Below are 20,961 nucleotides of genomic sequence, written 5' to 3' on the forward strand. Positions count from 1 at the left end.
TCATCCTCACAACTCTAAAGTAAGCCTCTTCCCTATCCTGCCCAGGTGGAATGGACATTGCATGAGCTGCACTACCCCTTCCTGTCTTCATACAAAACAATTTGCCACAGGAGAAGACTGTATACATATTATACAAGGAATTATAATCTAATGTCCATAAACAATTCTACTCACATAGCCAGCCACCACACAACTAAATGACCCCACTCTGGGATTCTATCCCACTTGTCAATTTACTAGAACTGCCTCTGTTAACTCACATTGGATTCCTCTAAATAAGATTTGTAGAAGAATGAATGTGCTATCGGGGAATATTATTTTAAGGTGTGTGACTTTTGTTTATACTGCATTTTTTTAAAACTCTGTGATGTTGTGTCGCTGTGCCTGTTTAAAACACATGCTGGGTCCTAAAAAAGAGCTGGATGGCCAGTAGTGAGGCAGGAGCAAGGATAGGTGGGGCTGGCAAGCAGAGAGGATAAAGAGATGGGGGAAAAACAAAGACTATGGAACAGCAAGAGAACAAGGAGAGGAGGACATCAGAGGCCAGCCACATACCACACAGCCAGCCAAGGAGTAAGAAGGAAAGTAATATATACAGAAGTAAGATAGGAAAAAGGTAAGAAAGGTAACAGCCCAGAGGGAAAGGGTAGATGGGGTAATTTAAGTAAAGTGGGATAGAAACAAGCCAAGCTAAGGCCAGGCATTCATAAGTAACAACAAGCCTCTGTGTGTGTATGTTTGTGTGTGTGTTTGTGTGTGTGAGAGAGAAAGAGAGAGAGACAGACAGGCAGACAGAGAGAGAGAGAGTGAGAAGGAGAGAGAGAGAGGGAGGGAGATGATTTGGGAGCTGGGTGGCAGACCCCCCAAAAACCCAACAAAATAAAAAGCATTTCTCACTATAATGTGTCCCTTTGGGGGGGGGTGTTGAGAGATGTGAAGGGAAGAGAATAACGGTTGCTATGGTCTGGATCTTTTCTCTCCTAAATGCCTCTGTTGTCCATATATGGTTAGTGAGAAGTAAGGTTGTTAGAAAGTGATTAAGGCATAAACATTTCTCCTTTATGAACAGTATTAAGGTCCTTAATAAAAAATGCCAGCTCTCTTCGTAATTGCATGGTCTTATACATGATTACAAATTGTTCTTCCCTCCAGAGAATACACTTTCTATAAATAACCATTTAAACCTTAATCCTAGATTTGTTGGCCTCTAGTTTTATAGACAATTCATCTTTAGTTTTTATAAATCACCCAGTCAGTGGTCTTTCATGGTGACATATTGTTTATGGTTTATTAAAGCCACTGGAGATCCAAACATCAAAGCAGACATACTAGTTAGTTATAGAAGTTAGGCAGTGGTGACACACACCTTCAATCCCAAGACTAAGGATTAAGAGATACACAGATCTCTGTTAGTTCAAGGTCATACTGACTACACAAAAATGATCCAGACCTAAAAGAAACAACTCACACAAAGGTGAGGTCAGCATGTGGGATCATGAGCCTTTAATCCCAGCACTAGGAAGGTTGAGACAGGAGGATATGGCTGCCTGGAGAAAGGAATAAAAGGAGGAAGAGACAGGAATTCAGAGCCTTTTGCCTCTGAGGATTCATGGAGACAGCATTGCCGTTTTACCTGTGTAGAGGTAAGATCTACTGGCTTGACTGCTTTGCTTCTCTGATCTTCAGCTTTGTCCCGGGCTACAGTCTCGCCAGCAAGAACGACGCGGCACACTCAGGATCCTTCTGCAGTAAAGCTTTAATGCATCTTGAGAGGGAGAGCATAAGCTTACAGAGCGGAGACCCCAAACATCCAAAACCCAACCCTTATATAGGTTTACAACATTCGCCTTGGACGTGTCACCTCCTGATTGGCTGCAGCCCATCGGCCCATATGACGCCATGGAAGAGGCAGAGGCCAAGGGAGGGAAAATCACCCTGCACCTGCGCACTGACTTGTTTACTCTCAACGCCAGCTGGATGCAGGCGCCATCTTGTAATGGAGAATGCCGGGACGGCTCCCTACACAGCTTGAAGCTTGAACTCCAATATCTGTCTTGAGGTCTTTTGATTATCATGCTACAGTCTTTTTACATAGCAACACAAACAAACAACAGGTACAAAAGCTAAGCAGAGTGTAAGATCATGAGAAGTGCCACAGATATATTGGTGCATTGCTATGTAACTAATTATTGCATTTAGTGACAAAATAAATTACACACTTTTGGGATCAACTTTATAAATTAGAAATTTTAATTCATAAGTTAGGAATTTTGGGTATATTTCTGCTTATATATCACAATCTGAAAATGAAGGTCAGCCTGGTTGGGCTATCTCTTAAAATATGTGGATGAAATATCTTCAAAGTTCATTCAATGGGCTGGTAGAATACAGTGACTGAAGCCTCTATTTCCCTGTTGGATGTTGCACTATAATTACTCATAACTCTTAAAAGTCATCAGTGCATCTTTACATGCCTCCTCTATCTTCAAAGCATGACTCCTCGAATCATTTGTATGCTTGCTATCTCTCTGGCTTTCTCTTCTGTTACTCACCAGAGAAAATCCCCTGTTTTTTAGGCTTGATTAGGTTAGGCCCACCTAGATAATCTCCCTATATTGAGGTCAACTAATTAGAAACCTTAATTAAATCTACAAAATCCTTTTGTCGTGTAACAGTCAGTGGAGGGACAATGTGGGTCAGAGATCACAAAGGCTGTCTTAGATTTCTGTCCATTGCTTTGGCTATAGTGGTGCTATATGGTAAAATGAGTGAATAAATTCATTGGAATTTAGCATCTATAGAATAACTAAATGATTAAAAGTGAAAATCTAAAGGAAATAAAGGTGTCTCCCATTTGAGATGACTTGACTGAAAAAGTCTGCAGTGTATGAATGTGTGAAATCAAGATATATTCATTAGAATATGAAGTTAAATACTGGATTTTAATCTTTCCTTTGGTGATTCTTTTGTGATATTTAGCAGTGACCTTGAGTCACATATCTCAGAAAAACCACATGACCACAAAGTCATACAACCTGTGCTTAATAGTGCACTGTGCACTCCTAGATTGCTTTCAATATTTTGTAGTGTTTCTGCAGATCCTGTACATATATTAATCTATCATATATTATTCCTTTGTTATAAAATAGATACTATCTAAATGATGTTTTCCAAGCACAGGATAATGCAAGTGTCATGAGCACATTTAAAGTAGAGCAGCAACGCTGTTTTTATTTGGAAGGATCAGAAGTTAAGTACATTTTTAATTAACAATGTTTTTTGCTTTCAGGTAATTTATCAGGACACAATCACATCATATCTAAAGAAGCTTCTGATGTAGAACGGTACCAAGTTCACAGTACACTATGACAATTTCTTCAGCTCTATGTCAAGAGTTTTACAGCTGTTCTGTATATTGGATCTCAAACAATCAGGTTTCACATTATCTGTGCCCTTGTAAAATTCTCTTGCACTCACTCCAGGTTGAAACTGACTTATTGGCAACAAAGTGTGTGAATGAAGTAATGATAACTGATATTGAATAGGATATCATAAGAACTCCTACAGTATCTACCTTGGTGTCTTAGAAACCCTAGTTAAGGGAAATCAGCATCTTGAAATATTCTAACTACTACACTTGATGTGGGAAGCATGGGGATGCCCAGGGAGCCTGGGATTGTTTCATCTTGGGTGTATGTTTGACAGGTGATGAAAGGAGATAGCTTGCATGCTGAGCTAGTTAAACCTTAAAAAGTCTCCAGATCTTTGTATCTTATGTGAGACTGACTAAATCAGTAGGGATAATCAGTTATGCTTTCAAAACAATACATTTGTCATGCCTTGGGGCAAGAAATATGACAACAGTTTTGATGCAGTTATTAAACTCTCATTGTAGAATGTGCTCATGGTACCAGCTCACAGCCCTTTCTTATATGATTTTGAGGCTTGATATAAAGGCTTGCTACCTTGTGTATGGGGGATACCAGCCCTTCGTTTAGTTTGGCTTATTCATGGAATATTCTCCCATTCTTTGACCATCTGTAGTAAATATCAGTATCTGTACATAGTCAAATTACAAATGAAATTTGGCATAGATACCAAGTGGTTGGAGTTAGTTTGCCCTCCCTTGGCTCCCACTTGGTCCTTTAAGGCTTTCAAGCATGCATTGCCATAGTTGGAAACCATTATATGTTGATAGTTATCTTTGCTGACATTCACTATCCTTGATGTGCCAGGGAATTTTTAAATGGAACTGAGAAACAAAGGAAATGCAGTTATGCAGACACTGGAATGTGAAATAACACTCCGGTGGCTTAAAGAAATGGGATCAATGTAGCCCTAATAAAATATGAAGGCTTTCTAGTCCCAGATCCTATTATCTCCAGCAATAGTCTATTTGCCTGTCTTTTCAATGTGCAGATGCAATCCAGTTAGAAAAATGTCATAGCTCTACAGTATCAACAGCTTGTTCTTCTCTCACAGTAATAAAGATTTCCTTCTTCAGTGAGCATTCTTGTCTATGGTCCCCAGAGCTGAGAAGCATTTCCCGAATTCACAAAATTAGTGCACTGGGCAAGTAGTTTGTTCTCACTTGCAATAGAAGCAAATATATTCTTTAACTTTTGTACTTTAACAAGGTGAAATAAAGATCATTCAAGAAGAGCAAGCCGCAGCATTGTGTGAGTATTGGTGGAATGACCTGGCCTAGCATTTCTGTCCAGCAGAGTGTTGACATGAACCATCATTGGGGACTTATTGATGATAAATGACAGCAAGGTCATTATTTCCCTGAACCCAATTGCAAAAACCTCCTCATTCTTATATGCACTGTGATGCCTGAATGACATTTAAAGATATTTGTGAGTGTCTAAAAACATGAAGGCCATAGTTTCAAGCTTAATGAATAGCCATGTCCTCTGAAAGAAACAAGGAAATTATCCAACATGCTTAGACTTCAAAACTTCTGACAGTGAAATAAGAGACAAAATTCACACAGGTTTAGGAATTGTAATGGAGAAAGGAAAGGTTATCCAATAGGTTCCATTATGGTTATGTTCCTGCATGTAACAAAGACTGTAAATCTAGCTAAGGTAGAGATCTATATATCTAATAAAAGAAGGCTTGTCTTTGCCTTGATTTTTTTTTCCTCATTAAATGTCACTCTGTCAATCTTTTAAAATGTGGCTGTGTTGTATGTGCATGCCGAAGGGATGGAAGGAAATAAATCAATCACTAATCACAGAACTACTAGGGACTCCATAGGGACTCCATAATTTTAGTGGCAAAACACTATTATTCAGCTTGTTCTAAATGTTATTAACCTATGCAAGGAGTACTGTGAAATCACAGAGTCTGTCTGAGAGTCAGAAGGAGTCCTGTCCTATGCTCCTTGATGCCAGGTACAAGACTGAGGCCTTGCTTGTGTAGCACTTGCTGAGCATTATATGTGTCTCAAAGGGACTTTAAATCCTGATGTCCCTCTAGTTGTCTGCAGGCACCAGGCACATACAAGGCACACATACATATTTACTGGCAAAACTTGAATGCACACAGGGAAAATACTCATAGATGTAAAATAAATAAATATAAGAACCTAAGGCCCAAAGTCAAGGCCATTGAATGACTTTCCAATTCATTTTTGATGTCACTTCCTCCCATATCCATAACCACAGACTGACTCCACATAGTTGCATGTGTTATTTCTTCCTAGTCCCTGTTCAGGTATTGTGAAATATTATTTTAAGATATGTTACATTTGCTTGTGCTATGTAATATTTGTTTTAATGATGTGAAAATGGCTTGAATTCTTTTATGTTGCATTTAACTCTGTGATAACTTTGCCTGTCTAAAACACCTGATTGATCTAATAAAGAGTTAAATGGCTAATAGCTTAATGTGAAAGAATAGGTGGAGCTGGCAGACAAAGAGAGTAAATGAGAGAAAAATTTGAGAAGGGGAAAGAATGAGAAACAAAGGGGAGAGGATGCTAGGAGCCAGCCACCCAGCCACACAGCCACACAGTCAGCCATATAGTAAATGTGAAAGCAAGATATATAGAAGTAAGAAAAGGAAAAAGCCCAGAGGCAAAAGATGGGTGGGGTGGTTTAAGAAAAGCTAGTGAGAAATAATCCAAGCTAAGGCTGGGCATTAATACGTAAGAATAAGCCTCTGTGTGATTTATTTGGAAGCTGGGTGGTGAGTTACCAAAGAGCAAAGGGAGAAAAAGAGTAAACAAAACAGAACAAAACAAAGCCAAACGAACAAACAATAAAACCCAACAACATTTTACCACTTAAAATGGGACACCAAATATTCTTTTTCATAAAATTCAGTAGCTGTGCTTTAAGCTACTGCTGTCTTAATCAGCAACTCCAAAGCTATCAGGAGCAGGTTCTGCTGCACTGGCTACAAGTACGTGGGAATTCTGCTCCCTTGGGCATTGGGTCCATCATAGACTCTAAAAAGAACTCTATCCCTCTGTACAACCAAAGATCCAAAAGTTGAGGTGAAATTCCGCTCACTTAGAGAGGCTAAATCACAAGTAGCTCACCTCTCCTCGATCACATCTCCCAAAAAACATGGTGTCGTTCTGCTCAACCCTCACTTAAGAACCCTAGCTACACATGGTTCCTCCCTACCACTTCCTGTCAGCTAGTTGCTCCCTCAGCCTCCGGATCCCAGGTTAATTTTACTTAATTAAACAAGTGTAACACACCTTAAAATAGTAATATTCAACAATGAGTCATCCATTAGCTGTTAGCAGAATTCTGTGTGTGAGTTCAATGATATATCAGGGTTCTCAATGAAATGTTTTTTCACTTCTTTTTGTTGGAGAGCACAGGGTAACTGGGGCATGATAACATATACCTCTATCAGTGCAAGCTCTTGTGGAAGTCATGGGGAAAGATTCTAGAACCTTTCCGTGTAAAACACTACATCTGTCATGGGCTTTGTGTATTTCCCTCTTCCTTCTACTTGAAGTATACATACAGTATATGAAACCATGAGAGCTATAACCCTGCCAGGAAGTGGTGTGATGATTCTTGGACCTCTCCAAAAGTATCTTTTTATGAACCTTTTTCATATGTAAGCACATTAAGCTCTTCTGTGTTTAAGGCACTGTCCATGTATTCTGCTCTTTTCAATGAGTTGTATTTTTATTTCTCCATGATTTTGCATGTTCTAACCAATGAAAATGAACATCTCCTTCCATGTGTGTTTTACTTTATCTCCAAGGAAGTATTTAACCAATGTTTTAAAGTTATTAATCCCATGTGTCTGTGCATCCTCCATGCTGTTTACGTGGCATTTAGTAGATTTAGTTTATATTTTATTTGCACTTGATGATCTAATGCATATGTTCCAGTTGAGGCTCTGTGAACTCTGAGGTTTTACTAATGCTAATGTTCATTTCTCTACCTCAGTTTCTCTATATTCATAGAGGTGATTATTGGAAAGAAAATCTATCCCATTGATCACTCTAGTAGTTTAGGCATAATACATTTAAAAGACCTTGTCTGTAGCTATGCCTACCCTAGCCTCACGCACTACTGCTGACATGCAGTCTTCTGGTTGTTTATTGAATTATCTTGCTTGTTGGCTCTGCTTGCCATAAATCCATGTCTTCTGGGGAGAATAATGTTTTGTTTGCTCTTGGATCACATCAGATAACTAGGGCAGTCCAAAACTAAAAGAGCTCTAAAGGAAAATTAATTTTATTCTTTTCCCAAGAGAAAGTACCACCATGGACTGCAGAATGTCCTCTTGTTGTCTAGAAGATACAGTCCTGCAATTGTTTGGGAAAGGAAATGTCATTACAGCCTAGCTCTTCTTCCATATTCCTTGTCATCTCTTGGCCACAGACCTTAATTTCATTGTGGTTGTATCTTTGATGGCTTCTTGATAAAGAGTCTATCCACACAACCTGGATGGTGTATATTTACCAAGTAATCCTCAAATTCATAGTGACCCTTTCTTGTCTCTGTACCTGGAATGCTGGTTACAGGAATGATGTGCTACTTGCTGATTCGTCTGTGAATCTTGTGACCCCTTCTTGGTTATTCTTGAAGAATGAGCACAGTTTGTATACCTGGAACACTAGACACATGCCACAAACTTCATGGGTAGGCAAGCTGTGATTCCCAGGTTTGAGGCAACCCAAGACTCTAATATTTTTTTTATCTGTTATCTGCTCCTTTTACGATGTAATAATTTCTCCTGGAATATGAAACCTGAAATTCTCTTGAATTTTGTGCTGACTTTTGTGCTTGCTTTCATTGTCTATTTCTCTGAACAGCATTTGGATATAGTATATAACTGATGAATATTATATGGCAAATTTTCATGATATATATAGGCTGTGAGAGGCCATAAGACAATGTCCCATGCTTTCCAACTAGTTAGAGTCAGAGAGAGAACTAGAAGTTTCTTTGGAGTTCAGCTCCTTCCTCATTACTGTTTAGTGAAATGTTAATGAGAATTTGAGTGACACAAGTGGATTTGATTCCCTCCAAACAAGAATGTCTCTATGTAGTTAAATCTAGGACTTACATTCTAAAAGAGGAGGTTACCATTTCTTGTGTGTGGTTGGTGCTTCATTTCCTAGATCTGGGGTGCCTAGGCCTCTAAAAAATAATCCTAGAAAACACACTGGAGCATAGCTCTGCTTCTGTTGGAATTATAATGTACAAGAGGAGTTAGTGACATTTGTGTTCACTGGGGTGAGGAAAACAAACAAGTAAGCAAGAAGAGAGTAAGATTAGAGCATAGAAAATTATTTCACTTGCATATGTACACCTCAATTATCTCCTCACACAAACCCATGGATTTTACTTCCATATATCTTAGCAAACTTAGAAGATAAAAGAAGCTACCAGAAGGAAAATGACAGCAATCAATACTTGGGTTGCCCTGGCAACTGGTGGTTGGGAAATACGCTACTGCCAAATGATGTGTATGGTGACAATAGTCTTCACTGAGCGTCCTGCAATAGCACCATTAGCCATCTGGCCTAAACGAACAGGAGTGAGCATCAGTGCCAAAGCAATGCACTATTTTATTCATGATTCCTGCTACTCTTCAACCCAGGCTTCTGACCGAAGCTGATAACAGAGACAATTAAAGAATAAAATAAAAACTAAAACCCACCCTGAGCGGGTTAAGGAGGTAGATTTGCGTTTTCTGCCCATCCATCTAAGTTTTAAAACATAACTTTGACTATTAGCTCAAACCATCATAACAAAAGCAACAAGGAAATAGAGACTTATTTTGTAGAGGAAACCATAGGATTCTGGTCCCAGGAAGGAGTCTCAGATCAAATTCTATAGGGCCTTTTCTGGTAAGAAGCCCCATTTTGGCTTCTCATTGCCGTCTTGTTGTTTTCTCCTATGGTCTCTGATTAGTGACATAAACATAAGAACCAACATATTCTTCTTTTTTTTCCCCTATAATTTTTGTGGATGTTAATACCAAACCCAAGCCCTGTGCCAGAAAAACAAGAGCTCTACTCGTCAACTGCATCCCTGGCCATCTCCTCCTCTTATAATAAGTTCATCAAATTAGTGCTCCATCTGCCTTGCCTCATTTAACCTTCATTGTCTCCTGCAGCTCCAGTCTCCAAATACAGGAGCATTGAGGCTTGCAACTTCAACATGTGAATTCCAGGAAGACATAACTTATAGCTTTATGCTTCGTACTTGTGTGTGTGTGTGTGTGTGTGTGTGTGTGTGTGTGTGTGTGTGTGTGCAGCACATATTTTTAAGCAAGAAGACAACCCTGATTATTCTTTCTCAGACTATGTCTAACATTTTGTTTGGTGTTTGTTTTCATTATTGTTTAATTGAGACAACACTCTCTCATTGACATGGAACTCACCAAGTAAGCTAAGACGGCTGGACATTGAGTCCCAGAGATCGTCCCATTTACAATTCTTTTGTCCCCTCTGCCCTTCTCCACTGTCATTAGGATAATAAGTACAAGATACTATGCCTGGGTTTGAATATTTGTTGTTGTTTGGTTGGTTGGTTATGTTCCTCCTATTGAAGCTCAAAGTCAGATTCCCCTCATGTTTTACTTATATGGAAAATGTTTTCATTTCAAACTGGCAGCCACCAAATTCCTCAAAGTCTAAACTTTAAAGTCTCATCAAATATCACTATAATATATTAAGGCACAAGTCCTCTTTAGTCATGAAGTTGTAAAATCAGAAAAGCTGTATGTTTCTAGATTACACCAGCTGGATAAGTATCCAGCAGATACACGTTCTGAAAGAATGGCAGTGGGCACTCAGAAAGCCTAAAAACTGTTGGAACAAATTCCATTTTGTTTATTTATTTTTATCTTTTTTACTTATTTATTTTATGCAATAGGACTCTGCAAGTTGATGTGCAACTATATATAGTGTGTTGTAGAATTTTCTGCCCTACTAAAATAGAGGCAGAAACAATATTGCCCTTGGGCATGAGATAAGAACCCTGCTGAAATCTAAACCATTTTCGTGGGGGAGGGGGTATTTAATGATAAAACAGATCCAAAGCCTTTCTCTATCTCACCCCGCATTCTTAGTTTCCATTAGTCTGACTATTCAAGAGTTGTATTATAACCCACATTCACAAGTACCTGCATGGGAAGTCTTAGACCCACTCATTCAACTGACAAGTTGTTTTTTTGTCCTTTTTATTGTATGTTGCATAATATCTAGTGAGTTCAACATATTGTTGAAGTACTTGGTTACTTGGTGCATAGTGTTTTGGGTTGGTTTGGTTGAAAAATGTTGAGAAATGATCTTGCTATGAACCTTGCTACTTCAACCTTGTGAGGGCTGGAACACAAGTGTGTGCCACCATATCTGATTTGGTATTGATTTGGAAGGAATTCTTAAGGGCCAGCACTTGCAGGAACAATTTTAAAGTGAAAGGTTTATTCTTCTATTAAAGAAAGAACTCAGACAAGAGATTGTCTAAAGATTTTCACAAGGAAGGCTTGACTATGTGCTACTTGCTTAAACAGATTGACCTCCACGAGTAAAATATATCAAGGTATTGCTGTTTCCAATTCTACTAAAACATTGTATTATGTACAGTAATGCTTACTGAGACTTCAATCTTAGGTTTTACAAAAGATTTATATTCTTCAATTGTCTTATTTGAAAAACAGATACAATTTAGTAACACTTCATTGTATTTTCTTACCCATTATTTATATATATAAAAAATCACCAGTTAAAAATTATTTGCTTTGAATTTTATGACATTTGTTTCCTCAAATGAACTCATTTATGCTTGAGGACATAAACTAAAATAATGTTTTAAGATTATTTGCCCAGTTTAGAAGCCCAAAACAGTCTTCAACACCGAATTGACTAGAAGATCCTGAAAGTATTTGATTTACACTAATCTGTTTCTGATATTAATTTGATTGTCCAACAATATGATTATACTGTAAGCTCTTGTATAGGATGCTTAGTGAAACACAGAATAGACACTTTGACAAATAGTGTCAACATTTTAGGCAACTGTTTTTAGTAAAAGAACTCAGTGGGTACGAGTATTTTCAAATCAACTCAGTATTTATACAGACCCACAATTCAGTATTTTGCCAGAAGCTGCTTGTTGGAAAGCTGCCTGTTGGTTTTTAGTGCTTGTGGTTTGAAAGCAAAGGTCTCCATAGGCTCACAGGGAGTGGAACTATTAGGAGGAGTGGCCTGGCTTTTTTTTTTTTTTTTTTTTTTTTTTTAGAGTAAATGTGTCATTGGGCATGATTTTTGAGGTCTCAGATACTCAAGGCAAGACATAGGCTCTTCCTTTATTTAACAACACAAAATTTCAATATTGAATACATGAAATCTCCAGTAGTAAACTCTAATAAGAGAGGAGAGAGATACAAAGACAGAGACAGAGAGACAGAGAAGCAGGGAGATCCAATTAAAGAGTGAAGAGGTGCATTTTTGCCAGGAGAATTATTCTAACAAACTCATATCCAAATCTGTGTTGATTATTTCCCTAACATTTATAAGAAGTTTCTATATGTGTGCTTGTGTGTGTGTATGTGTGTGTGTGTCCATAAATAAGAATGTGTAGAGATGTCATAAAACTAAACATCATGTGCATTTTATAACTGTAAAGTCTCATTTTAGAAAGGATATATTCATGGAATAATTGTATCTTGTCACTTCATAATGACCCATATTTAGTCCTATACTCTATTTTTCGGGTCCCCAAGTCTCTCTGTTGTTGGTCTTTAATAAGAGATAATCAACATCTCATTACGGTCTTGTGGGTGCATGTGACCGGAGGGAGGAAAAGAGAAAGACCACATTTTGTTTCCCATTCCATTTTTCACTTGAAGTTTTATTGCCCATAACTATCTTTGCTGCCGTACATCTGTTCTTTCCAGGTTATAGCTTTATTTGTCTGTATTCCTTTCATGGTTGGTCCTCAGGCAGATTATTGCAAGATTTATTTCCATTGTCTTTGGTTGTTAATTCTCTCTAATGAAGTTCCTGTTTAAGCCTCGGGGTCTGGTTGCTTCTGCTTCATTCAATATCGCATGTGTAAAAAGTCACTCACTTTCTCCGAGCTCATCTGAGTGAGTCCCCTTATGCTTTTGTCCGGCATTTCCTGTTGATGTTTTTTTTTTTTTAATTAGTATTATTCTCATTTAAATTAAAAACAATCTTACTTTACATACCAATTCCATTCCCCTCTCCCTCCTGCCCTCCCATTTCCCACACTAACCCCCATTCTACCCTCCCTCCAATCCTCAGAGAGAGTGAGGCCTCCCATGGGGAATCATCAAAGTCTGGCATATTATTTGGGGCAAGACCTCTGTCCCCCTAGAGGGCAAGACCTCTAGACCAGGAGAGTATCCCTCAATAGGGAATGGGCTCCTAAAGCCCATTCATGCACTAGGTATAAATACTGGTTCTACTGCCAGAGGCCCCATAGACTGCCCAGGCCCCCCCAACTGACACCCATGTTCAGGGGGTTTGGGTTGATCCTATGCTGGTTCCCCAGCAGTCAGTCTGGGGTCCATGAGCTCCCCCTTGTTCAGGTCAGCTGTTTCTGTGGGTTTCCTCAGCATGGTCTTGACCTCTTTGCTCACCACTCCTCCTTCTTTGCAACTGGATTCGGGAAGATACAAATATCTCACCCTCTGTTTTATTTATGCATTTTGTTTGCCAGTTTCATGGCACTTTTCTTTTGAGTCTTACCACATGAATAACAAGTTTGATCAGCTTTTCTGGCAGTGTGAATTGTAGGCTGGAATCCAGTTACAGAGTTATAAGACCAGGCTGGCCAGACTCCATTCTCATCCGCTCAGTTGTTCTTGATTCCAGGCACGAATGTTGCCCTCTCTCTAGTCAGTTTACCTCTGACTCCCACTATTTCACCCAGCTATATTCCACTGTTACCTGACAAATGTGTTATACCGTTAGCTTTCTCGTTTACTGTTCTTTATCCTGCATTTATTCTGTATTTAACATACTAGATGACCTTATGGATTTTTACTTTTACATTGGGAAAATGAAGTCCCCATTAAGTCTCTAATTCTGAGAAAGATAACACCAGAAGCATTGTTCTTTGATAGTTGTCTAAACCACTCTAGATTTTGAATTTGGGCCTTTTCTCAACTCCTTGAGTACCTCCATCCTAATTTGGGGTTGAAAGATTTAATATTGTTCACTTTATTTCATTACATTGAAAGCTTTTTTCTTTCTTGTATATTTTGATCATATTCTTTCCCCTTCCCAAGTCCTCCAGAATTCATCTTACCTGACTCTCCACCCAACTTTGTGTTATTTCTTTCTCCCTCTCTCTGTCTCTCTCTCTCTCTGTCTCTCTCTCTTTCTCATTCTCCTACAAGCAAAACAATGCTGTGAAAAACAAAAGTGAAAAAGACAAAAACACAAATCCATAACACACCCACCCCCCCACACTCACACGCGTGCGCTCACACACACACATACACACACACAAGCCCATGTAATCTCTTGCTAAGCATGAGACCTGCCTGGAGTGTGGCTGATACACATATTCAGAGTTCTTCTATTGGAAAGAAAGTTTTTTGTTGTTGTTGTGGGATTTTTTTTCTTTCCCATATTTTCTTGATTGTGGGTAGAAATTTTGTCTGCTTCCCCTTCTCAGTGTGGAGATTTTTGTATGGCTACAATTTGTATAGATTTTGTGCATGTTGTTACGGTCTCTGTGAGCTCATTTGTACATAGGCCCTTTTATGTCTGGAATGGGATATTCCCGTGTAGTCATTCCCCTCCTTTGCTGTGAAAATAGTTCTGCCCCATCTTCCTATGGGATTGTGCATATATGCACTTATGCATATATTTGTATATTTGTGTTTCTGCTTTACTCACTATCTCTTACATTTTAAGGATTATGTTTATGTGAACATGAAACATCAGAAAATAAACACATTTTCAATTTGAGTATCACCGAAGAAAAGATGTCTTTATCCTCATTGTACATTTCTAACTTTTCTTTGAATTCTGGAAACTAAAACAGAAGCTCTCTTATACAAATGTGCTCCATCGCTGATTTGTATCAAATTTATGTAGCATGTCAAATTTAAACATTCAACTAAGACTTGAACTCCTTTTGATTATTTTCAACAATTGACATTAACTCTGTTATCTTATTTCTTTTCAAAGTGTCTGCTAATATTTTGTAGTCTGTTTTCTCCTTCAGGAAAGTGGGTAAGAATGTAATGCTTTCACACTTACGTAACATTCTTAGCCTCTTTTTTTTCCTACTTTCATGACTAAATGACTAATGACTCCCATGCATCTTTTCCTCCCAGGCTGCTTTCATTTCCCTTACTCATACTTTTATCAGAATAATAGTTGCCCAGGAGCATCTTTTTTTTTTTTTTTTTTTCCTAAATCCTATTCCCTTGAATATTTTAATCTATTTATTGCACTGAATCTGTTGTCATTCTAAATAAGTTTGGTAAATTCAAATAAATATACCCTCAATTCTACTTTTATTTCTTATACTGTCATTTTGTATTCATGCCAGTCTAAGTCCATAATAGCCTTCCATTTTTTCTTCTATGCGTCTGCATTTACATATTTCTGAGTATATTAATTTCTGTCAAGACTAGCTTGCTCTTTCTCAAGTTTTACTGAGATTTAGCTGTGTTTATCTTGATGAGATAAGCATCACATTGCTAAATTTTATGCTCCCTTCTATTACTTTTAGCAAAGTTCCACTTGACACATCACCTGAGAATTAAGAAACATTAGTTTAAAAATAAATATATCCTGTTGGGAGAACTCTGATTTGAAGTTAGGGAAAGATAATGGATGCAGGTCAATGACCGAAGTGCAGCCTAATGATTGCAAACATCAAGAGCATGTAAAAGATTTATGGCCACTTAGAGAACACTGTGCCTTCCTACCTTTTGCTAAAGCCACTAACAGCAGCAGTTTCAGTTCAGGAAACAACTTAAAATAATTACTTTACCACTGAATGTGGTTTTCTGTCCTCTCCACAGAACACCTGATATTTGCATGGTTTTTTTTACTCTCATGTCTTAATGTTTGCATGTTTGCTAAAAAAAAAAAAAAAGAAAAAAAGAAAAAAAAAGAGCAAGGCAAGGCAGATTAAGATGGATTCCTTTGGCACTTGAAGTTTGAAGTCTAGGGTCATGCATAATAAGAAGTCCTAGTCCCTACTTCAAATGACTTGACAGATTTACATGAACCTACCTGGATGGCATAGCCCTACATGTGGAATGGGGATGGGGGGATGGGAGGGGGAGGCGATGGTGGTCAGGGTGCATGTGAAGGGGGAGAGAATATCAGAGGGAGGGAGGGAGATGGAACTGGGATCGACATGTAAAATAAAAAAATAATAAAGATACACACACACACACACACAGTTCCTAGGAGATTATTTTTTCAAAATGGGTTTCACATAGCACCAATGTAGTAAGATAATCCTGAAAAAAATAGTTCATTGTTATGGAAGATTTGAGCACTGTCACTGGGGAGATTGCTTGCTTAGTATGAAATGGGTACTCTGACCATCCAAGTTAGGGCTATAGAGCTACATGGTAGAAGAAGAGAAGTAACTCCCTCAGGTTGTCTACTGTCCTCTATATACGTGCCATGGCCCTTTCTCTATATATGAATAGTTAAATAAATGTAATTTTTAGATATTTTAAAAAGATTTAAAAGTCTTGTAAAGAAGTAAATTAGTGTAGAAATGTCCTCCTTGTGTTCTTAGTTTTAAATATTCACTAATATTGAGAATGACTAGGAAAATGGATAATATAAGGGTAGTGTGAGATGTGAATAAAGTTGGCAAACAGTTTCTTGCTTAGGAATGTATTTGAAAGTTTTGTTTATTGGTCTCTTCTTTTCACAAAACCATTAATCAAATGGTGCTTTCCTAGAAACTAGGGCAAGATTTAACAGAAGATATTAATCTATTTCTGAAGACAAAGGTTACTTTCCTTTCAAGTACTCTGAATATGTAATTTAAACTCAGAATCACTACTCTTCCTTGCAAATGGAATGAGTGAATAAATAGAAAAAAGAATCATATTAGTCAGATGCAACTATTGAAAAATATTGCCTATAATAATGTCAGAGTAGATTGTCCAAAGATTGTTGTCTTCTACCTAGAGACTAGATCTAGCAAGGCATTTGAATTAGATAAAGGAAACAGGAAAGGACAGTTGTAGTGGACAGAGCTCAAGGTTGTACAATTTGAGTGCAATGTGTCTTTCTTTGTGATGTAATGCAATCACTCAAATATATAACAAACAAATAAGGCAAATACATCAAAATCATATGCCTAAGTATACAATCAGTTACTGTGGTAATACCAGATCTCCTAGAAATACACAATACTGTATGTCTACACACACACACACACATACACACACACACACACACACACACACACAGGTTCTCCCATAAATTTTTACTGCAAAACCAAAATATTTTGACTAGATAATGTAAATGCTGCCTACTTTCCTAATTCTTCTTTAACAATACATTTAGCTATAGCACTGAACAGCTCTATGATAGACTTATCACCCACTTCCTTACATGTATTTATGGGGCGGAAGGCAACGCTTTACAGTGCATACAAGTGTGTGTGTGTGTGTGTGTGTGTGTGTGTGTGTGTGCTTTCACCCCATTAGCTGAACTTCTAAACTTATCATTCCCTTTTAACTCTTTAAATCTATTTGTTATTAGTATCTGGTATTTCCCATTTCTTCTGATAAGTAATTTTAGCCTGAGGTCTGTTGCTCTCTTGTCTGAACAAAATAAAGTAGGTTTTCATAAACTTAAGGCATATAGAAATATGTTTGGTTTGAGCTTTCTGTAACCATGGCATTTCTTTTCTTGAACTTGTATATACATTCAGTAAGAAAGCATGTATGAATGGTTTTGATACTTTTACACATTTTCCTTTTCTTGTGTTTCCATAATAGAGATTCAATAAAGCAATGTGTGGTTTTTTTTTTTATTCTTCTATCATTTGACACACAGGAAACTAGTCTATTTAATTTTTAATTTGCATGCATATATATTTCATCATACTGTGTACATTATTTAAAATTATTTCATAGTATCCTGTTTAGTTAAAACCAATAGACCTTAATTACATGGTCCTTTTATTATGTGCTCCTTAAGATATTTTTAAATGAACATATCAGTGTTAAATGACTTTCCCATTTTTCCTCTTTATTTTTATTGTTACTGTGATTATTATGGAACACAAATGCATTTTTTATTTCTGACAAGAATCAAGTCCTATAATTGTATTTTTAATTAAAAAGAATGAATACATTCATGAAGTACAACAAAAGTGAATATTTTTCTTTTCTACTCATTCCCTGAGTTGATGTTTCAATCTTCCATGTCCAAACAGAGATGCTTCATTAACTTTCTAAAACAAACAAACAAACAAAAAGGGCCACTTGCTTCCAGTTGCATTTACTTACCTTTCAAAATAGAAGTACAGTGATTCTGTTTATCAAATCAAGTTTGTTCAGTTTACTGTTTATCTAAACATCCTTGTAGGGTAGGCGATAGATCTGGAAATTAGTACTGCCAGAGTAGGATGTATAATTCTAATACTTGTAGACTTTATTGGTATCTTTTAGTCATGAATACTTAGTCTATTTCATTTCTTAACACTTCTGATTCATCACTGAATTAGAAAAAGAAATATGATTAGGGCCCAAAAATATTAGCAGAGTTCTAAAAGTGACACAATGATCTATTTTTGTTTGTCCACAGACCAATTTGTTGTACATAAATGGTTTTTTTACAAAATTGAAATGTGAATATATTTTTATTTTTCCCAGTGAATACACAGTACACATTTTTGACAATACTATGAATCAATTGTATGCCAATTTCTTTGATGATCTCACAATATCAAATGAAACACAATAAGATTTGGGATACTATTTTTTGACTCAAATAAACTACATTGAAAAAATCCATCTATAAAACAAAGTATAAAAAGTCTACCCATGGCCCCAAAATCGCTTATCTTGTAACACTTTAAAATCACAATGAACACTTTTAAAATTATACGAGTAAAAAATATTTGCAAATTGCATGTCATTTAAAAATGTATGGTGTTTCATTTGAAGTACTCATTATGACAAAGCAAAGTAAAAATCATTTCATCTCTCAGATAATTTCTAAACACAGGTTCTTTTCTTTTTCTTTTCCTTCCTTCCTCCCTTCTTTCCTTTCTTCCTTCCTTTCTTTCTCTCTTCCTTTCTTTGTTTCTTTCCTTCTTCTTTTTCACAATATACAGAAGGAGATGAGCAAACTAACAGTAGTGAATGATATGGTTATGCATATCTTCAAAGCTGAGAAGATTACTTCTCAGCTGCAATTGAGAGTTCATTGAGGTGGTAATTATTTTATCATCAATGAAAAACTGCATAAATTTATTAGGAAGAACTTGGTTGTATTCCATGAAATCACATACAACTTGCAACTTAAATCTCATTGATAATGTATTTAAGTATGTAGAGTATTGAGCTATAACATAGAACCATAGTAGATCTATTTTGTTAGTCAAACTAAGTAAATTTGCAAGGTTTTATTTCATTTTGGTTGTGTGGTGCCGTACTCATTGGTCTTGACTTTCCTATATCCTCCTTGAGCTAACCCAAACCCTATGGAGTTCAATGTTTTCATAGCCCTGTCCTCTCCTAAGTTACTTTTGCAAAATGGAATGAAAAGGGTAGGGGACACCACTGCTTACACTGGTATACCTGAGTTTGAGAGCTGCTGTCATGGCATTCCCTAAGAAGACTTTGCCTGTTCTGGAAGATGCTGTGCTTGAGTCTGACATGACTACATAGCAATATTGCCTATGAGCAAAAAAATGAGGTTTCTTTCCCACCCAGATTTCCTTCTGATGGCTTATGCAGGTTTCTGTTCAGGCTCACAGAAGAGTGAACTCAGTTGATTTCTTATGACATTTAATCAACTAAAAAAAGGGAAAGACATGAGACTCTCACAATGTGTGTGTTCTCTAGTCAACAATCTGAATATTAATGATGAATGAATGAATTTGTACAAATACCTAGATGATGAAGGCTTTCTGTTGTTGATAGTATGCCTGAATTCAAATTACTAAGGCATGTTATATTGTCTTTATGGCAGACACTGGGTACAAGCTTTTGCAGTGATCACAGTCTGCAATCTGTATGGATACAATCTAACTGCTTATGATTTATACTGAAGACAATTAGGAAGACATGGTCCTATATCCCCAAATAATTCTGTGAGCCATGTGATCTACAGATATCATTTCTTGTGACATCGCTTGATAATAATCTGCAAATGTCAGTTAGCATACATATAATATACTGTTTTATACTAAATTATGTTATTCATGAACATGAATTGAAAATACAACTAAATATATTTCTTAAAAGACTGAATGCTTTTAAATAGAGACTATGGAATAAGGAACTATGTAAATGCAAAATTAAATTAATTGTACCTTAGAACTGACAATAATTAAATAATCATTTTTATTTGTCACAGAAACTTCATTTTTCTTTTTCACAGAAACTTTCCCCATTTACTTGTACTAGAGACATCAAACTTCAAAATGCAGGCACTGATGGTAAAAAGTTGTTAAAGGGTATGTCAGAATTATTTTTCCCTTCAGTGAAGAAAGTTAACTGTATGGCACTAAGAAAATTTTGAGACCCATGAAGAACATTTCATTTTATATTTGCCTATGGTGCATTAGCCTTGGAACCATGTACTTATATGATGCATTTCATATGATAATGTCTTATGAATTGGCATCTGAGCCAATACTGCACAGTGTGTATTGTCAAAATGTCCCCTACTTATAAGCTGAATATTTGGACCATCACACTGAATATTTTTGAACATCATAAAAAATAATAAAAGAAAATATTGCCTGAACTCAAATGTAAGATTGTGTAGGTAGCACATGGGAAAATGTTATAAGTGGTAAGTTCAGGAAAGCTATCATCTACTTGACTTACGTACATGTACAGAAGCTAACATACATTTCAAAGTCATGTTTATCATGAGCATACATAATTGCTGCCCAGAAACTCCTTGTTCTCAAAGTCGTGAAAACAAATGAGGCAGGACACTGTTATTAATGTCCACTTACAAGATTTGGTTTTATTTAAAAAGTGTATAAACATGCATTTTCTCCCTTTTGACTGTTCTTTCCAATTTACTCATTCAAAATGGGTCAAACAGATTTCGTTGGTAGCCAATTTCTGAGAATGTACCAGAAAGTATTTAGTTCAATATCTCTACTAACTGTAAACTGAACATACTTCGAGCACTGCCTTTAAGTACTTACAAGTTGGCTATACATTTTGTGACATCAATTTCATTTTTTAATTAAATGAAACACAAAATTGTATGTAGAATGAATTAGCTTCCTTTTAAGTAATGAACTTAAG

The sequence above is a fragment of the Phodopus roborovskii genome, unplaced genomic scaffold, assembly GCF_943737965.1.
Source record: "Phodopus roborovskii unplaced genomic scaffold, PHOROB, whole genome shotgun sequence".
Taxonomy (NCBI): domain Eukaryota; kingdom Metazoa; phylum Chordata; class Mammalia; order Rodentia; family Cricetidae; genus Phodopus; species Phodopus roborovskii.